Source organism: Erpetoichthys calabaricus, chromosome 3 (genome assembly GCF_900747795.2).
Source record: "Erpetoichthys calabaricus chromosome 3, fErpCal1.3, whole genome shotgun sequence".
NCBI classification, from domain to species: domain Eukaryota; kingdom Metazoa; phylum Chordata; class Cladistia; order Polypteriformes; family Polypteridae; genus Erpetoichthys; species Erpetoichthys calabaricus.
This window is the reverse complement of record NC_041396.2, coordinates 294,867,816-294,887,078: the sequence shown is the minus strand read 5'-3', so window position 1 is coordinate 294,887,078 and position 19,263 is coordinate 294,867,816. Positions and strand designations below refer to the sequence as shown.

Below are 19,263 nucleotides of genomic sequence, written 5' to 3'. Positions count from 1 at the left end.
AGGCAGCTAAAGGGCCTGAGTAAGGGCAGTTCCGAGTCATACCGGGATGTGGCAGAGTGCACTGACTCTTTTTCTCCCTTTCCTGCTGACCATTCACGGGAGATTCCACCTGGCCCACTTGACATCACTTCTGGGACCGAGCCTATGGAAGAACACCTTGACGGCTCCGGCCCCTGTGATGTCACATCCAGGCTCGAGCCTATGGCTGAAGACCTTCATGAGCCTGACCCCTTTAATCTCACTTCCTGTCTTCCCCTTTAAAAGCCTCCACCTTTTCCCTATTCCCTCAGTTCTGTTTTGGACTCGGTTTTGTGCACAGCAGTGCTATCAGTTACTTCAATTTGCAGTCAGGAAACCAATTATACAGGTGGCTGCCCCAAACCTTGCTACGGCTCTTTGTGGCTTTTGTGAAAGTGGCATAGCCGGCAGGATGGAAAAGAGAAGGGGACCGGACCTGCAATGTACCCAGGTGGGAGCGTACTGGGGCCAAGTTTTGAGGCAGGGAGGGTGTCCCGTGGTTTGGTGAGACCCATTACGAGCTCCACTCCCGGCACGCTTAACTAGGCAAACTAAGCAGGCCAGGGAGTGTGCGGGAGGGGTTCACAGAGTTGGGCTGCTCCGGAAGGGGGAGGCAAAAGGGGCTTATTATGCTCTCTCGGAGGAGAGTGCCCGCCTCCTTGTGAAACCAGAGCCCCGATTTCCACCTAGGGGTGTCCCTGACTGGCAGGTGAGTAGAGTAAAAAAACTGGAGGTTGGACCCTGAGCGACCAAAACCACAAACAAGCCTGGTCCTTTTGGGTAATGGTAGAGTAGTGGTTACGCCCACATGAAAACAAGCCCTACCAGATAATAGAGCACGTAGCCTGCTACCTGCTCCTGAAAGCGCTTCCCCGTGGCTTCACCCAGCCGTTCTGGGGCAAGCAGTTTACGAAAATGGCAGAGCTCATAGAGCTTCTGGAGACACAAAGGATGGCCTCACAATCTGAGGGAGCAGAACCGTCCTTTAGTCGAACTCGGCCGGAGTACGTCCCAAGACCTAGCCCCCCCCTCCCCACATAAAACCCAGAGCTTGTGCCGATGTCCCCAAACTGCTTGGAAGCGAGGAGGGATGCAGATGAAGGGGGAGGAGGGGTTGGTGTGCTCTGACTAACCCGTTGGCGGTCCCACACACAGGCGTGGTGATCGTAAACAGATACAAGACCACAGCCTTGTTTGATTCTGGCAGCAACATTACCATTGTTGCCCACTGGTTTGTCCTGCAGCGACAACAGTTAAGGATTAAGACCAGTATAGCTCGTGTCCACGGAAAAATCCGCTGGTACAGGTCTGCCACTTGTATCGTCAGTTACGGAGGATCGGTACGGAAACTAACCGTGGCCATCCTCCCAAATCCACCACATCCAGTGATACTGGGGCGGGACTGGTCTAAAATTAAAAGCGGTGAGACACATACCACTCCCGGGGTTAACTAGGCCTAGTTATAGACGGAGATGAGCCGTCTCAAGCTGCCTCCACGCCGTGTAACCAGCCGGCAGAGAGAGACGAAGTGGCCTCCCTGAGTGACGTGGCAACTCCCGGTCCGTCGCGGGCCAATACATTATCCACCAGCGCCGAGACGGAACGGGAGGAAACCACGCCCCTTGAGGTTGGCGGTATGGCCAAAATTCTATATCACGGTATTTTTCTAAATTATCCCAGTTTCACGGTATTAGACGGTATTTTTTTCCCCATGCGTGACTGGATGTTAACCACATTTTCCACTGCAATTACTGCAGTAGACTGGCTAAGAATAACCTATTAGACTGTTATGAGAATTGTACATCGTACAAAAAGACATTTTAATGTAAACACAAGTATTAATCCAGGTTTGCATGGCCCCATAAAGTGACAGTTTTCAAGGGGGTGGCACTAAAGAGAAGGAATCACATTGCATGACAGATGCAGTCAAAATATAGAACCTTTAATTGAACAAATTTTGCAAAAGCTTAAACTATGATTTTGATAACATATTTTCAACCATCCAAAGAGGCATTTAGACATAGTAAAATATCCAGAGGTGTTTGTCTAAAGTTGGATTGCACTGAACACGTCTTAGAAAAGGAATAAATAGTAAATATTTTTTGTAAACCAACTACACTTTCTGTTAATGTTAACAATCTCTGTCCATTGACACGTTAAAGTGACTTTTTAAACAATTTTACCATCATTAAACTGCATAATATTTAAACTAATAAATAATAACAATAAAATACATAATAGTATTACTGACAGTTGCACCGTTACTTCAAGGCTTCGAGCCCAGGTGCATTACACAGTATTCACCAAATTAAAATAAAATAAAACAAGTGCAATCGTGGTGATGACATCTTACCAACTGTATCATCATTTAGGCAAACTGCATTAATATGGACCTTGCTTCAAGCTAAGCTATATACATAAATAATAAAAACTGCAACTTGCATTTATAATGCTGTTTGTGGTATAGCCCTAAGGAAGCACATTAGGGCCACTATGAAGAAAAAAAAATATGGACACGGAAGAAAAAAAACAAACTGTATGTCGAGAATAAATTCAACATGTTGACTGTAGCTAAGTTTCCATCCAGTTTTTTGCGACGTTTTGTTATCGACAAACGGAATATACGTAAAAAAAATGTGCGAAATTTGCTGTCTCCAGCCTGTTTCCATCCAACTGGCTTTTTATCAATAAAATGGTGTGCGTGATGACGTCACCCCCCCAAAACGAACTGTTGCATAACTTTTGTTGTATCGCGAAAAAAATCTGCCCTTGAGCCGTTTCCATACATAATTTTGTGTATGTCGCAGATTATCTACCTTTTGTTTTCCACATTACACCCCCTCCACTAAACAAAGAAACAAAGAAATGGAGAGATTATTCAGACAGTTTTTTGAAATTTGTCAGCTTACTGTTATTTCAGTTTCACAAATAATTGGAATTGTACATAATATCCGAAGACGACAGCAGAATGAAGCAGTTGCTTGTCTGATAGCCCTAGAGCTCGAAGAAAGTACCCCAGTGCGACAAAACCCACGGGTATGGGAGAGACGACGGAATAAGACCTTCTGGAAGGAGGTGGTGGAGAGACACTTCACAGAAAATCTCTGGCTGCAACATTTTAGAATGACACGGCCGACGTTTGAGATGTTGTGTGGATTCATCAGTCCTGATGTTGCGCCCATCACAGGTTGCCACCGACCACCGGTTCCAACCCAAAAGCGGATTGCCATCGCCCTTTACAAGCTGGCAACCTGCGCCGAGTATAGAGTAGTTGGAGAAACTTTTGGGGTTAGTAAAACTACCGTCCATCGATGTGTATATGCTGTGTGCACCGCTATTAAAAAAAAATTAATGCAGCGTTATATCAGACTTCCGACTGTAGCGGAGGCCAATGAAATTGCATACCGCAATTCCTTGGTGCATCTTGTGCCACAGATTTACAGTGCGCTGGATGGCACGCATGTGCCTATTCTTCCCCCCGACGGAAGGCTACCGCGATTACATTAATCGCAAAGGGTGGCCATCTATTGTTCTCCAGGCCCTTGTTGATGACAGGTGCATGATAAGAGACATTTGCGTTGGCACTCCTGGAAGTGCCCATGATGCAGCTGTGTTTGCAGCATCGGATCTGTACAGGTGAGCCTACCTTTCAACATCCCTTCTCAGTGCGATAACAACTGAATTAGTACTGTAATCTGCTTCCCTTAAGGTTTTTAATTAAAACTGAAATTTGAATTAATACAAAATAACGACGTTTAATCAAAAAAAAAACTCTTTTCATCAGACCATGCGAACCGCTCCGCCATTCTCGTTTTGATTGCACGTGATGAAAATGTGACACATTTATTTGCGTTAAAGCCCTTTTTTCCGACAAAAAGTGTTTCCAATGTAGTTTTTGCGACATCTGAAGTATCGATATGGAATTTATGCGCTAAAGTTAAACGGAAAAATATTATGTCGACATGTACAACATTTTATCGATAATTAGCATTTCCATCAGCTATATCGGTAAAAAAATTTGAAGCGCTAAATATTTTTTCGCAAAAACTCCTTGGATGGAAACCTGGCTTATGTCAAGATTAAAGTCGACATTTCAACTTTATTCTCAGTTTATTTTATAATTAAAGTAGAATGTTGTAAACTAAACTTCATCCTAAAATCAATGTTTCATTTACTAGATTTTCTCAAACCCCGTCACAAGTTAATGCAGCACATTAAATACTTTGTGTTGTGTTCCCCGACCCAGTCGTTAATCACTACACTTCTTAAACTGACTTCCTCCGCACTAAGAGCAGGCGCCTGCAGCAATCACCGCACAGAATCTATTCACTTCATGATATTTCTGCTCTCTACCAAAACCACACGATAATTACCAATCACCACACGATAAACGTCTTTGTGAAATTAAAACTAGTTATTAACTTAGCCGACGGAGTGTTCAGAACTTTAACAATATCTTCGTTATACATGTTTAATTATGCCATCCATTCAGAGTTGCGCCCATCTCTGAACGAGTCGATAGCACATCGCAGAATGAACACAAGCAAAACATACACTAGCAAGTACAACTTGGCTTGCAGTATAATCCAGTAGTATAGAAACAGTATTTACACATCTCACCTTTTAAAACTAAAGTATCTCCAGGCGACGGATGTGACTCCTTTTTTTCGGCAAAAGTTCTTCTGTTCATCACATGTTCAACTTTACTTTTAGTTCAGTTTTGGAATGCTCTCTGTCCATTTTCACCGCACGGCATACCTATGCTACCGCCCACTATTTGGTGGTGTAGCAGTGAAAAAGAGCCCTAGTGCAACAAATCTGTGTTTAGCAGTGTAGCAGTGAAAAAGGTCCCCACTTAAACAGTTTCCCGCTGCGCCACGTTCCGAACGTCATTTAGGCAATTTAAACCGGTGTTGCGGTGTAAGAAAAATCCATATCATAAAAAAAATAAAAAACGGTTTTCGGTATGAACCGGTATACCACCCAGCACTAGCCCAGACCCTCTCTCCTTGTTGCAATTTCAATTTAGAGAAACACCGGCATCTTTTAAAAGGGAGCAATGGAATGACGATTCCCTAAAGTCTGCCAAAAATGCAGTGGCCCTGGTCAATGGCCAGCGCACTAACCAGTCGATGCCACAGGGTCCTCACTTTGTGTTAGAAAACGACCTTCTATATCGCGTAGCAGAGCATGATGGGCAGGAGAGAGGAGGCTACTGCTAATCTTCCGACAGACAGGTCTGTGAGTTAGCACACGCCTACCTCCTAGGTGGCCATTTGGGCACCGAGAAAACCCTGGAGCTGATCAATGAGGAGGTTCGTTAATTTTGCACTTCCTGCCTGGAGTGACAATTGCGACAAATTCCTAGGAAGGACCGTGCTCCTCTCGTTCCTATTCCCCTGATTATGTTCCCTTCCACAGAATTGTGGTTGATTTAGTCGGACCTCTAGACCGAGGACCGAGGACACAAGTACATTTTAATCCCCATGGATTATGCTACCAAATACCCCGAAGCTGTTCTGTTGCAGTCAGCTAATTCTAAAGCCATCGCACGGGAATTGGTAGGTTTCTTTGCGGGTGTCGGCATACCTAAGTAAGTCCTGACGGACCAAGGGATGCCCTTTACCTCGGAGACATTCAAGGAGACTGCCAAGTTACTTAAAATAAAGCATCTAAAGACCAGGGTATATCATCCTCAAACCGACGATTTGGTAGAGAGGTTCAATCAGACTCTCAAACAAATTCTTCATAAGGTGGTCAACAGGGATGGAAGGAACTGGGATCAGCTCCTCCCCCTCATCCTTTTTGCCTACCGGGAAGGACCACAAGCCTCCACAGGGTTCTCCCCTTTTGAATTATTGTATGGGTGACAACCATGGGGCATATTAAATATCCTAAAAGAGGGATGAGAAGAAGAGGCTCTTCCCTCTACAAATATACTGGAGTATATCGCGCAATTACACAATAGATTTGGTAAAATTCTGCCCCTCCTTAAAAGTCACATGGAAGAGGCACAAGCAGCACAGGTCCAATATTACGACCATGGCACATCTCTCCAGGAGTTCCACCCGGAAGATCGGGTCATGGTCCTAGTACCTACCTCCCACTCTAAGTTGCTTGCCCATTGGCAAGGTCCCTACGAAGTTAAGGAGAGGAAAGAATTCGTCGACTATTTGGTGAGTCAACCCAATCGTCGGCCGAGGGAGCGGGTTTATCATGTGAACCTGCTGAAACCATGGAAGGACAGGGATCCCGATCCCTCCTCCGGTCAGCCCCGCTTACTCTTTGCTCATACAGCTAGCCTTAACTTCGGTGTTGATTTAAGTCCCAGACAACGATGGGAGCTGGAAACAGTTATCCTGTCTGTACTGAAGGTAGTGAGTGAAAACCCCGGAAGGACCTCTCTGGTTGAGCACGACATTGTGACAGAGCTGGGGTTATAGTCTGAGAACGTCCGTATCGTCTTCCCGAGGCAAAAAGAGCTGAAGTGGAGCTTGAGATCAAGCACATACTGGAACTAGGAGTAATCGAGGAAAGTCATAGTCACTGGTCCAGTCCCATTGTATTGGTCGCTAAGCCTGATGGGAGTTGGAGGTTTTGCAACGACTTCTGTCGACTTAATCAAGTCACCCAATTTGATGCTTATCAAATGCCACGAGTGGACAACCTCCTCGAGAGGCTTGGACAAGCTCAATATTTGACCACACTGGACATGACAAAGGGGTAATGGCAGGCTCCTTTAACGGACTCTGCAAAGGTTAAGACCGCGTTTAGCACCCCTAGTGGACACTGGCAGTATCGTGTCCTTCCATTTGTGTTACATGGGGATACAGCAACCTTCCAGCGTCTGGTGGACAAAGTGCTCAGGCCTCATAACTCATACAGTGCTGCCTACTTGGATGACGTAGTCATCTATTCCAGCACATGGATGGAACACCTAAAGCAGATAAAAGCGGTATTGCGGACACTTGGTGAGGCCGGGCTTCAGATTAATCCCAAGAAATGTTTCTTTGGATTGAACGAAGCCAAGTATTAGGCTACCTGGTGGGTCGGGGTACCGTGAAGCCACAGTGCTCCAAAGTAGATGCCATATTGAAACGGCCCCATCCGCGAACCAAGCGGCAGGTCCAAGCCTTTCTCGGGTTAGCGGGGTACTACCACCGGTTTGTTCCCCGGTTCTCAGAGAGACCGGCACCCTTGACTGATTTGACAAAGAAAAGGACCCTAAACATTGTGGTTATGGACTGAAAAGACAGGTGCTGCATTTAGTGACTTGAAACAGGCCCTTACGTCCGCACCTATTTTGAAAGCATCTAACTTTTCTTTACCTTTCATCCTCCAGACGGACGCTTCGGACACAGGCCTGGGGGCCGTGCTGAGCCAAATTGTCGATGGTGTGGAACACCCCATCAGGTTCCTGAGCCAGAAACTGTTGGACTGGGAGACCAGGTATGCGGCGGTGGAGAGAGAGGCTTTGGCAATTAAATGGGCAATTACTCAGCTGAGGTACTACCTGTTGGGCCGGGAATTCACCTTTGTCACGGACCATGCACCTTTACAGTGGATGGCCCTGCACAAGGAGTCAGCTCCACGGGTCACCAGGTTGTTTCTTGGCGTCCAGCCATACAAGTTTTCATTCATTCATCGTCGGGGCACTCTTCACGCCAACACTGATGCTCTTTCTTAGGTTCATGACCTCTCAGTCAGGGTTGCCCGACCCGACGGGTCTGGGCTGGCCTTGTCACACACGTGCGCATGGGAGGCAGCTAAAGGGATTGAGTAAGGGCAGTTCTGAGTCATACCGGGATGTGGCAGAGTGCACTGAGTCTTTTTCTCCCTTTCCTGCACACAATTCACGGGAGATTCCACCTAGCCCTCTTGATGTCACTTCTGGGACCGAGCCAATGGAAGAACACCTTGACGGCTCCGGCCCCTGTGATGTCACATCCAAGCAGCCTATGGCTGAAGACCTTCATGAGCCCAACCCCTTTGATCTCACTTCCTGTCTTCCCCTTTGAAAGCTTCCACCTTTTCCCTATTCCCTCAGTTCTGTTTTGGACTCGGTTTTGTGCACAGCAGTGCTATCAGTTACTTCAATTTGCAGTCAGGAAACCAATTATACAGGTGGCTGCCCCAAACCTTGCTATGGCTCTTTGTGGCTTTAGTGACAATGTATATCAAACATTCTGAACATTTTTATTCAAACAGAAAAAATATAATGTAACTAACACAAAACTAGACAGAATGGGGCCCAGGGTTTGTTTCCTGCCTTGCGTCCTGTGTTGGCTGGGATTGGCTCCAGCAGACCCCCGTGATCCTATAGTTAGGATATAGCAGGGCTGTTAATGGATGGATTAGTGCTTATAAATTTCTGATTACATCTGTCATTTATAATTTTGAGGTTAGACATATTGATGACATATAGATCACTTTCAAATAAGCTAAGCTTTTTCACAGCCACCCTAAATCTTAAAATTATTTGGATCATACAATAATTTCAAATAAACAAACGTGATTTTCTTATAACCATGCCTCAGGTATTTTTTATAAATGAGTCCTTACTTTTCAGGTAGCTATATTTATACATTTGAGGAATGCTATACTCATAAAATAACTTACGCACATTTTTCTATCTATGGTTTCAACATGTTATAAAAGTTTCACCTACTACCTTTGACTAGAGGAATAAGTAATTAAAATGAACCTCACACTGTGACAGACTATCACAGATTACCTGACCACTTTAGTTTTGAAATGTCATTACCGTCACCTGCAATTGTTGCCAGAAATGAGTGATTGCAAAACCGTATAAGGAACGTGCTCAGCTGCTATGGGCTGGCGCCATGCCCAGGGTTTGTTTCCTGCCTTGTGCCCTGTGTTGGCTGGGATTGACTCCAGCAGACCCCTGTGACCCAGTTGTTAGGATATTACAGGTTGGATAATGGATGGATGGGTGAATGTGCTCAGAAACATTACTAGCAAATTTGAGTTGACTGCGCTCAGCTTAATTATGTTTTATTTTAAAGTAAAATATTTGGACTTCTTTTTTGCCTTTGTATTTATTATTGTTTTATTTGAAAATTTTTTTTTTTGCCGAACGCTGGGGTCCGTGTGTTGTCACCCTCTACACACATTGTAGTTACGCCCCTACAAACAAGTTTGAAATATGGCTGTGTCCACCGAGGGGACACATTGTGTAAAAGTGGCACAGATCAGTGATCACAGAACTCAGGACTGCACCAGATATGAAACTCAGGCTGCCTTGCATTGTTATGAATTTGAATCATCCTTGCGGGATCTGTGAGGGAGACTTTGTAGTTTTTTTCATTTCGGTTTGCTGTCAATGTCGAGAATTCTTCAGAAGCCTTGCACTTGAAAGTTAATGAACTCCAGTGCAATTGTGAACTTCAAAATAAGTTGGCCCAAGTTTCTTGGCTTTATTTCAACCACCTGTGCATAAGTAAGAATTTGTTTCCAAGGCTTTGAAAACATAATATACATTATTATTTAACCTCTGGTACCATTTCCCATGGGTTGGACTAGCAGCCAGGAGGCACAACTGGATAAAGTAAATGACAAACGGCATCAGTTGATAATAATTGGCAAACTATACAAATGACCAATAGGCACAGTAGAAATTTAAACCAGAGAAGAGCTTTAATCACAGGTACGTTGTACTTCAATAGTTAGTGTTCAGCCTCAGACAAATGGGCTGATCCTCATACAGACTTTGGGGCCCTGTACATACAGGCTCAGCTTGCCACAGTAGCTTTACAAAGTTGTGAATTGTAGCTCTCCAGGTGACCTGTCATTCCTGACTCTTCACCTGTGGTGCTCTGACTTTTCTCAATATTTCAAATACTTATGTTGACTTCTGCTCGACACTAATATAGCTCTCTGACTCCTGTTTACTAGAACTCTCACTCTGGACGAGAACAGGCCATTCAGACTAACAAAGCTCACCAGTCATTTCTACTACTTCTAAAACAGCAGCAAGTCGAGTTTTGAAGGTCCGTAAAGTACTACAGTCTACCACACTACTTGGAAGCCTATCCCATGTATCTGTGGTTCTCTGTGTAAAGTAAAACTTTTTAATGTTTGTGCAAAACTTATCCATAACACGTTTCCAACTGTGTTCTTGATGAACTCATTTTAAAGTCACAGTTTCTTTCCACAGGTCCATCAGTCCTTATGTTCCAGGAATGCTTGGAAACACATTTCTTTTGTTGCATTCTCATTGATCATATCTTTAACATTCTTCTCACTTATGCACCAATTACACTGGTTCCTGCCTCTCCCCTAATATCATTTCATAGTTATCCTATCCCCTTGGCCTATCAGTTCATTATTCTCCAAAGCAGACTCATCCACATGCATTTCCATCAAATGTTACGACTTGAATGGTCTTGTCCTTTATCTTGTTATTTTAAAATCAACTCTGGAATTAGGATTACAGTTTAAAGCATCTAGTGAGGATATGCTGTCTGAAAGAAAGCATTTCAAATGTGGACTGAAAGAAGCAGGAATTAGACACAGAGATTATGCAGGCAACAGTGAAATCAGGAGAACTTATGTGATTCACAGTTTACATGACTACTACTGCTGTGTTTAGGGTGCTTTTTCATTGCCTGTTTTTATTGTATTTAATTTTATTTATATTTCTAATGTTTGTGAGATGCTGGTCAATATGAATGCCTCCTTACAGAAAAGCCGCTGAAATACATGCAACAATCTAATGACATTCTAGGAATAGTGATGCTTAAGACGGCTGGGATGCTGTAACTTGTTGTTGTAACTTTAACTAAAAATGAAGACTTAAAAGATTTGTTTGGTTAGAGTATCAGGTACCCAATGAAAGAATATCTTTAGAATACTAGGACTGTTTTTTAATTAGTGATTATCCTTTGGTATTAATGCTTTTACATCCGTGCACAAAAGTGGGTGCATGTGTGAGCTGACAATGTGCCCAGTGCTGCTGGTGTCCAGTCCAGCATTCTATGATCCTAAATTGATGAAGTGGACTGAAGAACATTATGTTATGCTAAAATACAATACAAAGTACATTCTCCTGATGTCTATCTTTTCTTTCCGCACTTCCAAAGACAGGCATGTTTTGTTAACAGGCAACTCAAAATCCTGTGAGTGGGTCTATGATTGATTGGAGCCCACCTCACCTTCTAGGAGTGGTTACTGTATTGTACTTGACGTTGTCAGGATAGAAGGAATTAACTAAAGTGGGTTTCACAATATTTTTTATATTGGAGATGAGTGTCTCTTTCAATAAGATACAATAATTGGCTCTGAAGCGTTAATAATAACTCTTTGCATTTATATAGCGCTTTTCTCATTACTCAAAGTGCTCAGCAATTGCAGGTTAAGGGCCTTGCTGAAGGGCCCAACAGAGCAGAGTCCCTTTTTGGCGTTTACGGGATTCGAACCGGCAACCTTCCGATTGCCAGTGCATATCCATAGCCTCAGAGCCACCACTCCGTCCTTTAAGCATTTGAAGAGAAGCTTGCTCATACAACCATTTGCTTAAATGAGTCATGAGAAACAGCAATATTTTAAATATAAAGTGAAATGAAATAGTTTTACAATTGTCTAAGGACAATGGCTGGTTTACAGGATTAATAGAGTTTATTACAAATGCAAACAACTTGGCTGCTCCTAATGCTATCAACCGTTCAGTGAAGGCCAGAAACCAGTAATATTTTTGTCTTCTCTGTGGCATTCTTGTAGGGGTATTCATATTCTCTTCAATTTTTTACAGCAAGATGGAGGAAAGGTTCAATGAGTATTACAGAAGGAAATTGTATGAAAGATAGATTCTGCAAAAAGGAGAAAGACAGCACTGTGGTTAGTGGCAGAGGTCCTTTGGGATCAACTACAGTTTTATCACATGTGCTGGTTTTCTGAATCCACTTAGAGATGCCTCTTCTGTCCAGGAACGAAGCAACAGACATCACCCACATCACCCACCTCTCTGACTTTGCTCTCTCCCTGGTAGACTGCCATTTGCTGGGCTGTGTCCCGGCTCAACAGTTTACACTTCTTACATCACTCTGATACTTATTTATTTAGATGGGAGGGTCCACAGCAGGGCAAGGCAATAGGAGGGGTAGGCCCGCCTTCTGGAATGGGCAGAACTAAGCTATAAAAGAGCTCACCTCTGTAGGCATCACATAGGACTCCTTCTTGGACTGCGGACTGTTCTTGGCCAGAGCCTTTCTCACAGCTTGCTCTAGTCTCAGTTCTTTTTCTAGTTTGTTTGCACTAATTAGATTTAGACAAACTAGTGAAAGGCAAAAATGAGTCTCAGCAAGACTACTAGTATAAGGAGCAGTGGGGGACGAGGAACCTCTAAATCAATGATTGTGCCGATGAGCAGGCAAAGAATGAGCTTTGTGTCCAGGTCCAGGGCAGCTCCTGTTAGCACTTCATTCTCAAGTGGTAGCAGCTATAAGGGTGGTGGTGGTGGCTTTGGGATTGGTTATGGGAATGGAGTTGGATCATTATTTGGTAGTGGAGCAGGAGGAGGATTAGGTAGAGGATTCAGTACACTCGGTGGCAGATATGGTGGCAGACTCTTTGGAGGAATGGGTGGCGGAATGGTTGGTGGACTCAGTGGCGGATTGGGCAGTGGATTGGGCGGTGGATTGGGCGGTGGATTGGGCGGTGGATTTGGCAGTGTAATGGTTCCACCAATACCAATCACAGCAGTCACCGTTAACCAGAGTTTACTGGCCCCTCTCAACCTGGAAATTGATCCCAACATTCAGCAAGTACGAGCCCAGGAAAAGGAACAGATCAAGATCCTCAACAATCGCTTTGCCTCCTTCATTGACAAGGTAAGTCTAGCCAATTAATAAAGGATAAGCACTTGTAAAGATACAAGAAATTAAATGTTTTAAGCTAACACATCAAGATTTTGAATTGAATAGTTTGAACATTTAACCATAGCACAAAAGATCAAGAAATTAATTTTATTGGCATTTGTTTTCAAACATTATCTGTTGGGAACATTTCTAGTTGTGCCAGTTTTGAAATGTGAAGAAGGCAAGCATGCCAGGCTATTTGTACCTGTTTTGTCTTGGTAGAGTAATATATATTGCTCTGCTTTCCTCTATTGTATTATTAATATGTAGCCTTAGCATGCCTAATCTCACAGACTTACCACTGTTTATAAGGTATTATTGTATATAACTTATCCCCACCTTCCCTTCTATATCTATAACCTCAGGCAATTAGATGCAGTAAAAGACAAGCAGAAGTTAAGTTACAGTTTAAACAATGTATTAGTATTATTGATAATATTCATAAATAATAACAAAATGCAAAGTACATTGTTATATTGGCAACCATACAACCTGATTAAATGATGATATGTAGTTCAGGTGGCACACAGTCTTCTGGTTACTTAAATGTCTCTAGTTAAGGCATCATTGGTGCTCAGCTTTCAGCCACATGTCTGTTCAAAATGGCTGCTGAGCTGTGCTCTTCATCACAGGATAGCAAGAAAGATGCTTCTTCATCATATGTTGGTTGGTAAGAGAGAGAGTGTGAGGTTAAACACATACATTTATAGATGTGCTGTCCAAACCCCTCAAGCCAATAGGACATCATGGTACTTAATGGCCTGTAAGACAAGCCAATTCCAAACAGCCATACTTCAGACCAATGGGGGAAATAGAACATCTTAACACCTGCCCCCAAACCATATGTTAAAGTACACCTTAGCCCATTTGCGGGGGTAGAAATGACTTTAGCAAAGAAACACTTGCCAGACTGGTTTAAAACACACATCCCCCAAATCCTGTCGTAAAATTCAAAGAGGCTCAGCCGTAAAAAGGGTACCTTAAATTTGAATGGCAGTCGATAATGAAGCATGCCGCAAAGATGGCTTTTAACTTATCTTTGCTTTAATGATGCCTTTATAAGTAAGACATAATTGTGCTTTTGAAATATATTTGAACCGAACTGTTGTGTAAATGCTGCAGAGATGTGTTAAAGGTATAATTTTTAAGGATTGGATGTTCTTATTAGCGAGCTGAAAGAAGGCAGCACTTTAACTAATAAAGAATAAAAAGCAAAACGGTTACTTCTGTCTGAATGGCACTTGTAGCAGCAATGCTGGCGTTTATTAAAAATGTCACCTATAGTCATAGCCTCGGGCTGTCAAACATTTATGGGAGTTGCATTTCAGTTTTCTATTGCACAAGAAGGGATACAGCGTCAGATTTGGGGGCACTGCAGCAAACACCCCCAATGTTCTGCTGCTGCCAATAACAATATAAAGTACCTCTTCTGAGTTCCTCCAGCTATGTGGTATAATTAGGATTTGGTTGTACACAGGGCTCTAACATATTTTGACAATTTGTATACAATTTTATTTCCACATAAATAAACATAATCATGGATTTACATTAGAAAAATTGGAGTCACATTATCAAGTCTACAGATTCTTGAACCAACATAAATCTATAATCTAAGTAGAGTTGATTTTTTTTTTTTACTTGCCATTGAAAAGAAATAACAATGACTGCTGATATGTAAAAGGGATCTACTTGTCCTTCCACACCCTTCTGCTAACCAATCACACCTGAAGAAGGTGTCAGAACGAGATCAGCTAAGGCGTGGCTTTCAATGGCAGTGCTTTACAATGAGAGAACTGCAAAGATGAGGAGAATCAAGATGGCGTTACTGTGATGTTCAATGCACACCAGTATAAAGAAAGGATAAATGCTCTTCAACACTGTATTCTCAAAATGTAATCTGGCAACCTTATAATGATATTAGCACATATAATTAATATGTTAATGCTCAGTCCACTCAGCTTCGTTTCTTATTTGCACCTACCTGCAGGTCCGCTTCCTGGAGCAGCAGAACAAGATGCTGGAGACCAAATGGAACCTCCTGCAAGAGCAAAGTGGTAGTGGTCCAGGTGGTGTAAGATCAAATATTGAGCCCATGTTTGAAGCCTACATTGCCAATCTGCGTCTGCAGCTGGACGGCTTGAACAATGAGAAAATTAGGCTGGATGGAGATTTGAAAAACATGCAAGGCTTGGTGGAAGACTTCAAGAACAAGTGAGTTCACGAAATTAGAGCAATTTAAATAAGGCAGGCAATGCTGAATGTGAAAATGCTGATTATGTATTTTGAATATAAAGGGTTAACAACATAAGTGCAACTTATTGTACTCCAATAGGAAGGTACATGAGCATTAGACAGAGATACAACAAGAATGAAACTAATGAGTAAATGCAGGAGGAAGTAGTATGGAGTGAGATTGCTGTCAAAAATAACTCATAAAAATTACATTTTTCATTTCACACGTGTGGATTATCCTTTGCCTTCTTAAAAGTATGCCTGAGCTTCTGGAAATTTCGAATACAAATCTCAAGAGTGAACAAACTGTCACACTCCTCGGGGGGGGGGGGGGGGGGGGGGGGGCAGATTGCAGAGCTCAGACCCACCCATGTAACATCATTGTTTGTATAGTTAGTTAGGTGAAGAAGGATACTGCAGCAGCTAGGGGGGTGAATGTTGAGTAGGACAGGCAATGTCAAGAGGGAGGAACTACGGAAGCTGGCAGAAGTGGTTTGAATGCTACGATACTTTCTGCCAGATGGAAGTAGGACAAAGAGACTGTGGGAATGGTGCAGGCAATCCTTCAGAATGCCATGGGCTTTGCAAGTACAACGCTTGATAAAATGTCTTTAATGGACGGTAGAAAGGTCCCAATGATCTTTCCTGCTGTGTGCACTCTCCATTGTAGGCCCTTGCGGTCAGAGACACTGCAGTTCTTAAACGAGAGAGAACAGATTTATGCCTTCACAAGATAAGGTTTGCAATAACTTCCACCACCCGATCCTATCTGGTCATCTGCTGGGCTTAACTTTATTGTCAAATTTAATTGGAAACATCCAAGCTGGCCTTTGTAAAATTGTGTGGCTCTTAGTCTGCCTGTTCGTAGTCTTGTATGTGTATTCTATTTTCCCTATTAAATGTAGCCTAACTTGTGAAAACTTCAGAGAATTCATAACAATCTTTTATTTTGACAACTTCATGTGTGACAAACATTTATTTTGAAAACTTCATCCTACCCATCAAGTATGTCCACTCCCACTTGACATGCGGAGTTCAATTTTAGTTGATCTGCCAAAGCACTCCTTCTTTTCACCCCAAAATGATCAGCTCATAAAATGCACCGTACGCTCCAAACTTATACATTTTATCTCAGTACAATAAGAAAAAGAATTACTGTGCAAGCAAAAGATAAGATGGAGTGGAGGTGATTTAAATTAGTTTGAGGTTGCAGATATAGAGGATGATATGTGTCCAAATGGCTCTAATATGAGAGCAGATGAAGGTACAGGACGACAAGAAGAAGCTGATGATGGTTTAATACTAGAATAGGGAAATAAGTAGTAGCTTTACAATGAATATATGTGAGATATACCTGAATATTAAATAATGAGGTAAAATAAGAAAGACTCCCAAAGGTAATGTGAAATCTCCCCTCAGGGATCAATTAAGTATCAATCATCATCATTAATATTATTAAAAGGGGTCAACTAATTCAAGCAGTGTTGGCTACTTGCTGTAGTTTTATTGGTAAAGTAATCAACACATTATTTTCACAATATCAACTGAAGATCATAAAGCACAATCAGTCCACTACAAGTACGTTAGTCACAACAAAACACATACTTTTTTTCAACATGGCCACAGCCACATTTAAAAAGTAATGTGGAATTTCATCTTAAAAATAGTAATTTTGGAATTCGTCATAAACAGTTAATGCGTTACAATAAAAGTCTTCACACTGTAAAAACTGAGCATCAAAGCACCATAACTTATGTGAAAAAAACTTATACTACCTAAGTATTAGACTGGTTCAAAGCCTACGAACAGTAATGATGTAATGACACGTTAACAGTTCCACTAAACAGAACAAAGAGAAACTCATTCTAAAATATCTCTCTCTGTTATAAAAGGACATCTTGAGATGAGACGAGACGAGACTCTATCCAAGAGATTTTTTCAAGTGGGTCCTGCCCTCCTGTCAACCCTTTTCAGTTACCGGTCCTCTCACGTCTCATTCATGTGAATGCTTTTGTCAGACACAGTACTTGCACTCTCAGCTCTTATAAATTTTTACATTTTCCTCACTTTAAGTTTCCAATAAAAGAATACTTATTATTTGGACATTATCAATTACTTGGGCATTTATTGGTTACTTTGCAAAATAAATTATTACCTGCTGAAGATGTGGATCGGTTTGTCAAAGTCATTAAACACATGTCTCATGGACTTCATTTAAAAGATTCAGTATGTTGTGACTCAAAACAAAAAAAGTGTTTACAGAAATTTCCTAAAGCTTTCGTTAATTCAACAGATATGACTAAGACTGGCTTTCCTGATAGTCGCCGTAGAGATAATCGTCACGAACAACACACTTATCACGAAAATTAAGATTGTAAAATTGTGAAGATCTATAATTCAATGATTATACCGTATAACCCCTATTTGCTCAAACGATTTGATTGTCATATTAATATTGAGTATTGTGCATCGGTTATGAGGATTAAGTACATCTACAATTTACTTTCATAAAGCGCATGATAGAGTACACGTAACTTTATCCAAAGAACTGTCTCAGGACGAAGTTCAAGCATATTTAGATACTCGGTACGTCAGTGCAATAGAAAGCATTTAATGGAATTGCCAATGCACGGTCAAAGTCATTCTGTTGAATTATTACCAATTCATTTACCAGGTCAGAATAGGATTCAATTTAAAGACGGTGAAGAAGCTGAAGCTTTACTGGTAGCGAAAACTAACAATACAACATTTTTGGCTTATTTAGAACTTAATAAAACTGACATAAATGCAAAAGCATATACGTATCCGTAAATTCCTCCACATTACACGTGGCAGAAACAAAAAAGGAGTGTGGCATCCAAGAAAAATGAATTGCACAAAAGTTGCTTGATTAAATATATCACCAAAAGATGTTGAACGGTTTCATTTAAAATTGTTGTTACGTGAATTGAAAGGAGCAACATCATATAAACATGTTCTAACTATAGCTGGTACTAAGTACAGTACAAGAAGCGTCACGAGCAGCTAGATTATGTAAATCAGACAATTATATGTTCGAAATGATGTCTGATGCCACTTCTGTAATGATGCCTGACAAATTAAGACACTTCTTCGTGTACTGAATTATTACGGGTGAAGTTGATGCTTCAAAATTATGGGAAGCGATCAAAGGACCATTATCTGAAAAGTCTAATGAACAAATGGCTGTTTCGATCATCAAAGTATTGTGAGGAGCAGAAGATTTAATAATACAGCAATTTGGCCTTCCAGAAGAAACAGACGAATGTGAGGTAGAGAAAGACATAACAGCAGATGAAGATTTAACTGTGGAAGACCACGGAATATTAGATCGGGAAATGTATTCACAATTAAACCATGATCAAAGAGCAGTTGTCGACACAATTCAAAAAAGTATTCTCAGCGAAATTCATCAGAGGTTATTCTTCATAGATGGACCTGGCAACACATCTGCTTACCCATACGTGAGCAGCAGAGCCACAAAGTGGCTGGCGCATAGCACCTGCCCTGAGGTTGGCAAGCAAAATAAGCAGGGGGCACAGCCCCCTAGTAATAACTTAATATTTCGGAGATTATGCAGCATTTAATGAACTGATCATTTCAGGGAGGTAAACACAGAAGTTCTTTGGCAGATTTTATGTGGCAAATAGGATGAGATGGGGTGACAAATTCCAAGCCACCCACATGTAACTTTACAAATGCAGATAATGTCACATGGCAGGCATGAAAGTAGCTGCACAACTACACATAGCGCCATGTGGCTGAAGGAGAAAGTGTAGCCGAGAGCACTGACTGCCACTCAAGTTAACACATTTGTGAGACCATCTAAATCCCCCTGAAAACAGTTTTTAAAATCTATGTATTACCTTGTGAACTTAAATTGGGCCCAATGGAGGGGTTTGCAAGGGTAAGCTCTACAATTGCTGGCTTCTGCGTTTCACCCAGTGCAGCCAGAACTGTCTACAGCCTTGCAACCACCAACATCAGCTGTTTGTAAGATGAACATTGTCTTCAGTGTAAAAATAATACAAAACTTATGTAACTCTGACTGAGGAACTTAACCTGCCAGTGCTATAGACATATGAGAAATATGAAATATACCTGTAAAGTCCATTGTAAT

General features: G+C 41.9%; 1 protein-coding gene across 1 annotated transcript in view; it reads left to right on the top strand.

Annotated features, from left to right (window-relative positions):
• LOC114669683 (keratin, type II cytoskeletal cochleal-like) overlaps positions 1 to 19,263 on the top strand; it is a gene marked incomplete at its 3' end in the record, with an annotated part of 137,214 nt that overhangs the window by 34,083 nt on the left and 83,868 nt on the right. The gene's annotated exons all lie outside the window — the stretch shown is intronic.